Consider the following 8,472-nt stretch of genomic DNA (forward strand, 5'->3'; position numbering starts at 1 on the left):
GTAAGTTTTTGAGTGTGAAGTTGAGGTCAAGACCAAGGCCTGAGATGTATTCATCAATCCCTTGTCTCTCCCCGGTGATTCATGAGAGGGGGTGCCACCTGGCTTTCTCTGGATGACTGCTCTCTAGGAGTTGCTGACCTTGCCTTTCTCCTATAAAGGTCTAAAGCTGTATTTTCAACTTTTCAGATCCTTGCTTTGTCAGTTTAGAATAAGCTGAACAGTCTAAATTGGTATAATTGGCCCCCTCCTTTTTTGTAATTGTTCTCCTTCCTTTTTAAAATATTTAAATGTAGCCAGTGTCTTCTGTAGTCATCCAAATCAGTGCTCCATTAGAAAAATACAGTTGATGGGGGATTTTTCAAGGAGGGCTTGCAATTACTCTTCGATTCATTCAGCCCTGCATTTCTCCAAAACTATCTCCATTGGCTTAGTGTAGAGTTGAGGACATATGTTCTTTTGATCATAATGAACTGAAGTGACTATGGGAATATTTACATGGAGCTTTTGAAATATTTATATACAAATATTAATGGCACCTAGAAGTTTACTTATTGCATTTTAAAATTTGAGCAATGTATTATTCATGGCTGTTAGAAATTCATAATGCATGAACCTCCTCTGTTGCACTCTTGCTAGTGTGTGTGTGTGTGTGTGTGTTTAGTTCTTCAATTTCATGAGATCATCCATGCGAACTGCTGTCATCCATTGTATTCATCCATTGTATAAATAAATACTTCCCAATCACATGGTCTTCTGTGAGTGGTATGACTTTTTCTGAAGAGCTCAGAATAGTTCACAGGCATGACTCCATCAGTTGCTGCAAAATTCTGGGGAATGTGTACAGGCAGATACTGTCACCTGGATTTTACCGCTTGGGGGATAGAGACATAGGTCATTTGAATGGGAAACACCATGTGTATGATCTTACAGCACAGTGGGACAGAGAATGAAAGGCTGATCCCAGCACTAGATCAATCCATCAATCAGTAGGTATTGAGTGCACATTCTGGCTCAGCGTGGGACTAGCTGCTTGCCAGACCATTGTATGTCTTGCTTATGTGATTTGGGAGTTATGCATCTTGAATAAAAATATTGTCATTGAATTTTTTATGTGAAAATCAGTTGTAAATTGGGAAGGCAAAAGCAGGAAGGAATTATGAGATGAATAAGGAACATGGCAGGGAATAGAGTCAACTTTTGAAGGCAGGTATCCTCCTAATCTGATGATACTGTAGACTTCTTACTCTATTCCCAGGACCATTTTCAGGGCAATGAATTAAAAAACAACAGTATTACAGTTATAAAATAAGTGATGGTGGCAGCAAAATCCTGGGTACTTATGTATCTCTTGTTCAATTAATTCTCTGGGTGATCCTCACTATCAATACCCAAACTGTGACCACTGCTCAGCACAGTAGTGATTGAGAGGATTTTTTGGGGTGCATTTTAAATGCAGTTGGAAATTGAACAACTTGAAATCTATGCTATGTCCAATCTGCTTGATAGTTATATTTCTTCTAAGCATAAGACTATAAGTTGCCATTCTCGTGGTGTACAATAGTTTCTCGGGAGCTTTATTAGCTTGAGTAGGTAACCTTGAGTCCATTGTCACTGGGATACTAACAACGCATATACCCATCTATTTTTATAAATGGGAAACTGAGGACCAAAGACATGAAGTGTCTTGGCTGAGGCACACATCTAGAGGCAGAGCTGTGAGTAGAAATCCATGACCCTGACTCTATCCAGTTGAAGTTCTCCTTCAACTTCTTTTGAACTGTTACCCTTAGGAGAGGAAGCAGAGCAGTCAATAGTCTCCACCACCTGTTTTTAACTGGTTAATTAGCAAGCTTTGGAAAATCATCTTCTTAAAAGAAATAATGGATTTCTCTCACTCACATGGATGTCCTGAGTTTTCTTAAAGACTTTGTTTTGTTGCTTTGAGTTTGAGAGTGAGCCAGAATTCCCTACAGCCAAACTCTCAAAAACAAAACAAAACAAAAACACACACAGAATTACCAACAGCCATTAGCTGAAACCTGGGTCGCTGCATTAGCAGGTGACACCAACGGCTTAATGAGGTGCCCCCTGTACAGTGATCAATAGAGTTCGGGGGTGGGGTGCCATATCTCCTCCGAAACTCACTCACTTTCTAGACAAATGCAGAGGGCACGGTGGGCAGTCAAAGAGGCAGGGTGAATTAGTGTCAAGGAACATCTTTTATTCATGGGAGTCATACATCAGAGGTAAGTGAGCATGGCTTAGTTTTGTCACAGGAATAAAATAAGAAGCATTGGAAAGTTGGCACTTTGTCAAAATGCCATTTTTGAGTTGTGCAGTTCGTACTTTGCACTTCGTGTGAACATATCTGCCTTACTTATGAATTTGTGAACTTCAGAGTGCACAGAGTGACGCGCCTTGAGATGAGAGGCATGCTTAGACAATTTAGCATTTCTTTTTTTATAGGTGAAAAGGCTGGAGGGTGAATTTTACCTTTCCTAAACAGCAAGGGTAACTGGAGGGAGGATGGCTATTTGGGGGCTGGGGATCTCCCAGCATTTAGTGAGGGACTTGTACCAGTGAACAATGGTGGAAGTCTTCCCCGCTGGCAAGCTAGAAGTTCCAGAACCATCCTCGCCCCTGTCAGGTGGTGGCCTGGGTATTGGTAGAGACATTGCAGTATGTTTCTAGGAGACTACAGGCACAGACACTCCCAGCCATGGCAGAGGGGCTCAGGGACATATGGCTCCACTCCTGATTCTACCATTCATGTTTCCACACCTGTTTCCTCATTCCTGCAATGCTAGTAATAATGCCTTTCTTGCATGGCTGCTCTGAGGAGGAAATGACATTCTAATCCATGTCAACATACCTGGCACAAAGGAGTGCTCTTCTGTGCTAAGTTCTCTCCTGTATGGAGTTGCCTATATTATTTAACTGGGGGAAGCTAATCTTAGCCAACAGCATATCTCCATTTGTACAGGGGAACTGACGAAAGCAAGGAAAGAAAATTCTTTATTAGGTACTAGAACTACTGTTGAAATTGGGTTGTGTGTATTAAAGTATTTTTTTCCCCTTCCTTGAAAAAAAATATTTTTATTGGTTTCAGAGAGGAAGGGAGCGGGAGAGAGAGATAGAAACATCTATGATGAGATAGAATCATTGATTGGCTGCCTTCTGCATACCCCACACTGGGGATTGAGCCAGCAACCCAGGCATGTGACCTGACTGGGAATCGAACTCTGACCTCCTGGTTCATAGGTTGGTGCTCAACCACTGAGCCATGCTGGCTAGGCTTCCCTTCCTTTTTAGGGCACCTCACTGAGAAATACTCCTCCTCTTCCAGGAAGTATCAGTGATGGCATGAATTCTTCAGCATATTATAATGTGAATTTTAGCCAGGCTGTAAGTCACAATGTGAATCTCCACGAGGCCACGTTACAATGCATTTAGAAGAGGTTCAGTAGCAAGGATTCCACAGCCACAAGAACCATTTCTGCAGTTAAATTCTCATATCACCAATATCACCAACCCTGAATCCACCCATCCTGGAACTAATATGATAGGATTTGTTCCACTTGTTGACCATCAGATAAGGAATCTAACAAGCCAGACCTTTTATATGATCTTGATATAAACATATTTTATGAGTTAAAATTAATGTCTTGGGCTACAAAATAAGCTTTTGATCCATTGGATCATTTTTGAAGAACCAGATTCAGATTCTGGGCTTTCCTTACAGTCAAGCCATAATAGCCCCTCTGTCACCAAGTCTAATTCCTCTATGTGTGAAGGTGCTATAGGTTCCAATAGTAACCTTGAATCTCTCCCACCATGCCTTCGAAGGGGCTGTAGGAGGCTACTATCCAGACCCCAGTGAGCTTTGTCACGTGGATCTCAGGGGTGATTCTGGTTTCCACAGGGACCTTGCATTTCAACATATTCCACAACCACACTTACCATTACAGCCAAGTGTATCAGAATCAACTTCCGAATCTTTTTCTTTTTCTTTTTTAAAAAATATTTTATTGATTTTTTACAGAGAGGAAGGGAGAGGTATAGAGACTTAGAAACATCGATGAGAGAGAAACATCGATCAACTGCCTCCTGCACACCCCACTGGGGATGTGCCCGCAACCAAGGCACATGCCCCTGACCGGAATCGAACCCAGGACCCTTCAGTCCGCAGGCCAACGCTCCATCCACTGAGCCAAACCGGTCAGGGCCCGAATCTTTTCCATGGCCTGGGAAGTCACAGAAAATAAGGAGTAGGTCCCTGAATGACACAGACAGAAACTTAAGTTATGATGGATGCCGTGCTAAAGCTCTGCACATCCCTTTTTCTGTAGATGAAATTGTCCGCATGCCTGTTGATCCTTTCAACAGCATGCTGAGTACTACCTGACAGATCTACAAGTGTCACTCGTCCGTGATATCAGACAAAGAGAGACAAGTAAAGTTGCTGATCAGAACTGTCATAAGAGCAAACTGGACATAATTTTGAATCCAGAAGATGCTGTATGTAATTTTCAAGCAAAGAAAGAAACTCTCAAGGGCGAGCGAGCCCAGTGTAACAGTCCTATTAACATAATGAAACAGAAACTGCGTGACCTTTATCAGGGTATTTTTAGTAGGTTAAATGATGAAAGTAGGCCAGTCAATCCAAACCAATATGCTCTTCAATGCAGCTATAACAGGAGTGTTTTGATTGTACCCAGGGAACTGGTGACTGCAGGACACAAAAAGGAAACCCAAAAGGGAAAGAGAAAAAGTGAGAGAAGAAATTGAAAATGGATTGATTCCATTACTATGTATAAAGTAGTAATGTTCAGATGATATATGGACCACAAACCATTGAAACGGCTTCAAGGTTTAGCTCAGGTGTTACGTATCTTTTAAGTACTACTACCCTGAGTTACTCAGTTAAGGCTGCTATGAAGCTTATATGGACAAGTGTAGGACTTCAAGATCGACCTGTGGGGAAGCTGGGGAAAGCCACAACTTTCCAAGTCCTCCTGAATTATATGCACAGTTCATACATATGTACAGAATGTGTGACATGAAAACTTGATATGACCATCCAGACACTTTGGTAAGTAAGGTGGTTACTTTAAAGATAGTAAACACTGGGTGTAATTGTTCTAAAATGTATTTCAGTTTTTGACTTGAAATGCAAAGTAGCCTTAACATTCTCATTTAGTTTGTTAGCACTGAAATATATGAACTTTTCAAAACCTATTTTAAATTCTTATGAATACCTAAATTATAACTCTCTGTGGAAATAAATTTTATACTTGAATTATTAAAAACTTAACTTTTCCCTGATATACAGAAATTCCAAGCAAATTGAATATTTTTCCTCCAAAATACCCACATTCAGAAATACAGGTAAATATCTAACAAATAGGTCAGCGTGTTAGACTCAATCCAAATTAAAGTCAATATAGTCTATTAAACTGATAAGGGAAATTCCAACTTGGATTTAATAGAATACTATAGGAAATTAAAAAATTATAAGTGGCCAAGCTCTAAACCATGGTGTAAAAACGAAAACTGAAGCTTTTAAAAATAGTACATTAGGCTTTACTGGCTGAGAAGAAAGATCTCTGTAATATCGGGTAGGAGAGAGAACAGAGAACAGAGCTACTACCTGTGTATTAAGAAACAGAACTCCCAGACAAGTAAGGCAGCCTGAAGGGATAGTCTCCTTTATAACATCGATGTCTCACCAAAGAACTTGCATAGCTTCATGTGAAAACATTGCAGGCCATACCTGCGCACAAACCAACAATAGGGGAAGAGTCAATAGATGAGCATAGACTACAACCGAAGAACTGGAAATACTGAAACCACATGAAACAGGAAAAGTATCAAGCAAGTGGACTTGAGAATGAATTAAGTCATTAATCCTAAAATAATGCCATTGAAATGCAAATGATTGAACATCAATACCATTAGTCTAAGGTTTAATTTCAAAATGAGGTTGTCAGATATTTCAACCATAAGAATCATTTGCCTAACAAGTCAAAGTATTATCTTGGGTTGTAAAAATGCAGTGCTTTATAAGAGAGATTTTTATAATAAACTTTTTCTCCATTTTAAATTGGTCCTAGGTATTTCTTTTTTTTTAAATATATTTTATTGATTTTTTACAGAGAGGAAGGGAGAGAGATAGAGAGTTAGAAACATCGATGAGAGAGAAACATCGATCAGCTGCCTCCTGCACATCTCCCACTGGAGATATGCCCGCAACCCAGGTACATGCCCTCGACCGGAATCGAACCCGGGACCTTTCAGTCCGCAGGCCGACGCTCTATCCACTGAGCCAAACCGGTTTTGGCCTAGGTATTTCTTTTAAGCTCTAGTTTTTGCCACAATAATGCTTCTAGATACAAGCATCTTCTGATCAGTTTTATACAATTATCACTTTATGTGTTGACATGGTGGCTCTGCAAAGGAGTAGTCCCTCAGTGTCTCAACCTTTGGTATTTAGATTACAGTTCAGGGCACTTTGCCACAGAAATTATTTCAAGTCTACAATAAAAATTCTACAGTACCAATTTACTTGTAGGCTTCAAAACCATTAGTAGCCTTATTACTCAATTATTGTCTAATTGTCAGACTCCCCGAAATCCCTGGACCACAATGAAATATAGGCAGACATCAAATTGGCAAGGAAAAAAAGGCACATAGTGGAGCACTGGGACTCAAAGCATTCGCAATAACAAACTTAAAGCTGTAAACTGAGTCTGGAAGGTATTTTGGTGCATTGTAACCAAAGGTCAATGAATTAAACTTCTAATTTCCTGACACCACCACACACAACAAAAATCACACTGATTCAGGGTGGGTAAATCTAAGCTGCTTACTCAACCATCATTGATAACCCACTTTTAGCAGTGGAAAGATTTTAGTCTCAACTCCCTATTTAGGTTAAGGAACTGATGTACAAAGGTTGACTAAACTGTTTTACTAGTTCAGTTGTCTTAACATGCAAGTTATTGTGGAGTTGAGGATAATGTTATGAGAAAAAGGAATCCGGTCTAGTCAGCTTCAGACTTTGGGAACTGATCATTTTTAAAAGGCCAAGTTATAATTGAAGCTGTATGCATTTTACTGAGTATAACTATTGAAGCAAGCTCTTCACTTCTCTGAACCATTCCTTATTTAGTAGCTAAACCAGACCAGTTAATTTTAACATAGATAAGCAGTTAAGACTTGGTGAACTGAGAAACAATCCCATGAAAACAAGGTTTGTGCAAAATGTGTTCCCAATTATTTGGTATGAGGTTTAAAAACAAACCTCAAGGGGACCATAAGATCTAGACTTTTGCCTGGCTGGTCTGTCTTAGTGGTTGAGTGCCGATCCAGGAACCAGGAGATCATGGTTTGATTCCAGGTCAGGGCATATGCCTGGGTTGTGGGCTTGATCCCTAGTAGTGGGGGTGCTAGAGGTGGCTGACCGATGATTCTCTCTCTCTCCTTAACCTTTCCTCTCTCTGAAATCAATAAAAACATATTTGTAAAAAAGAACTATACCCTTAATATGAGTAATGTTTACTTTTATATTAGTTCGTAGAGTTAGCCCTTGGACTCCTTTAAGTACATTTTCTGGCAGACATCTTTTTCCCCTTCTGAATTTACAGTGGACTGACCCAAACCTAAAATCCATTTTAAATTGGTTTGAACATAACACTAGTGTTACCTCCCTTAACTATAGAACTATTACTGAAATCATCCTTCCATCCTAACACTGCATTTGTTAGAAAGTGAAATCTTGCAGACAACCCGATGCTCAGCATCTCATTCCCTTTCCGTAGCCTTCAGTAGAATGCCTTGCTGAACATCCGCACAGGTGAGATTAGATTCTTGGTCAAATGTATAAAATTAACAAATGTATGGAACCTCTGGATAGTTGAGTTGTTCCCTATCAAGGCCGACCCAGGTCAGTACTGATCAATTTCCATATTGAAGCCTCAACAAGATGTGGGTCTATGATGCCTACATTGACTTAATCACTTAAAAATTTAAGAGTACGCCTTTACTTAACAGCTGGATCAGCTTTTCCACCTATTTGCTCATTTTTGAGTAATACACTTGTTCAACTAGACTTAGCAAAAATTTATTTGCAGCACTCATGGTGTGGCATTAATATTTTATGGGGAATATCAACCATCTGGGCACGTCAGTTCCATAAAGATCGATTTAAGTAAAATGAGACCAAGAATGTACATGTATTTTGGGTATTCTGATCAGTGTTCTACTTTCTGGAAAGGCACATACCTACACTTTTGAGCTGTTATAAGGAACTGAGACATTCTTTTAAAGCCTCCCTTGGTTACGAAATTAGCTCAGTAGTTCAAATATTTAGCATAAGTAGCAATTGCTAGGATCACTTTTACAGGGAAACCTGTTTAATAATTCTTGATTATAACTTCTCTTTCAAGCTTTGGGTGTATGGATCAAAGTGGA

The 8,472-nt window shown here is 39.7% G+C and overlaps 1 pseudogene; it reads left to right on the forward strand.

Annotated features, from left to right (window-relative positions):
- Positions 1-2,586: 2,586 nt before the first annotated feature.
- Positions 2,587-4,788, forward strand: LOC118670326 (annotated as a pseudogene).
- Positions 4,789-8,472: the final 3,684 nt, after the last annotated feature.

Source organism: Myotis myotis, unplaced genomic scaffold, assembly GCF_014108235.1.
Source record: "Myotis myotis isolate mMyoMyo1 unplaced genomic scaffold, mMyoMyo1.p scaffold_m19_p_15, whole genome shotgun sequence".
Classification (NCBI taxonomy): Eukaryota; Metazoa; Chordata; class Mammalia; order Chiroptera; family Vespertilionidae; genus Myotis; species Myotis myotis.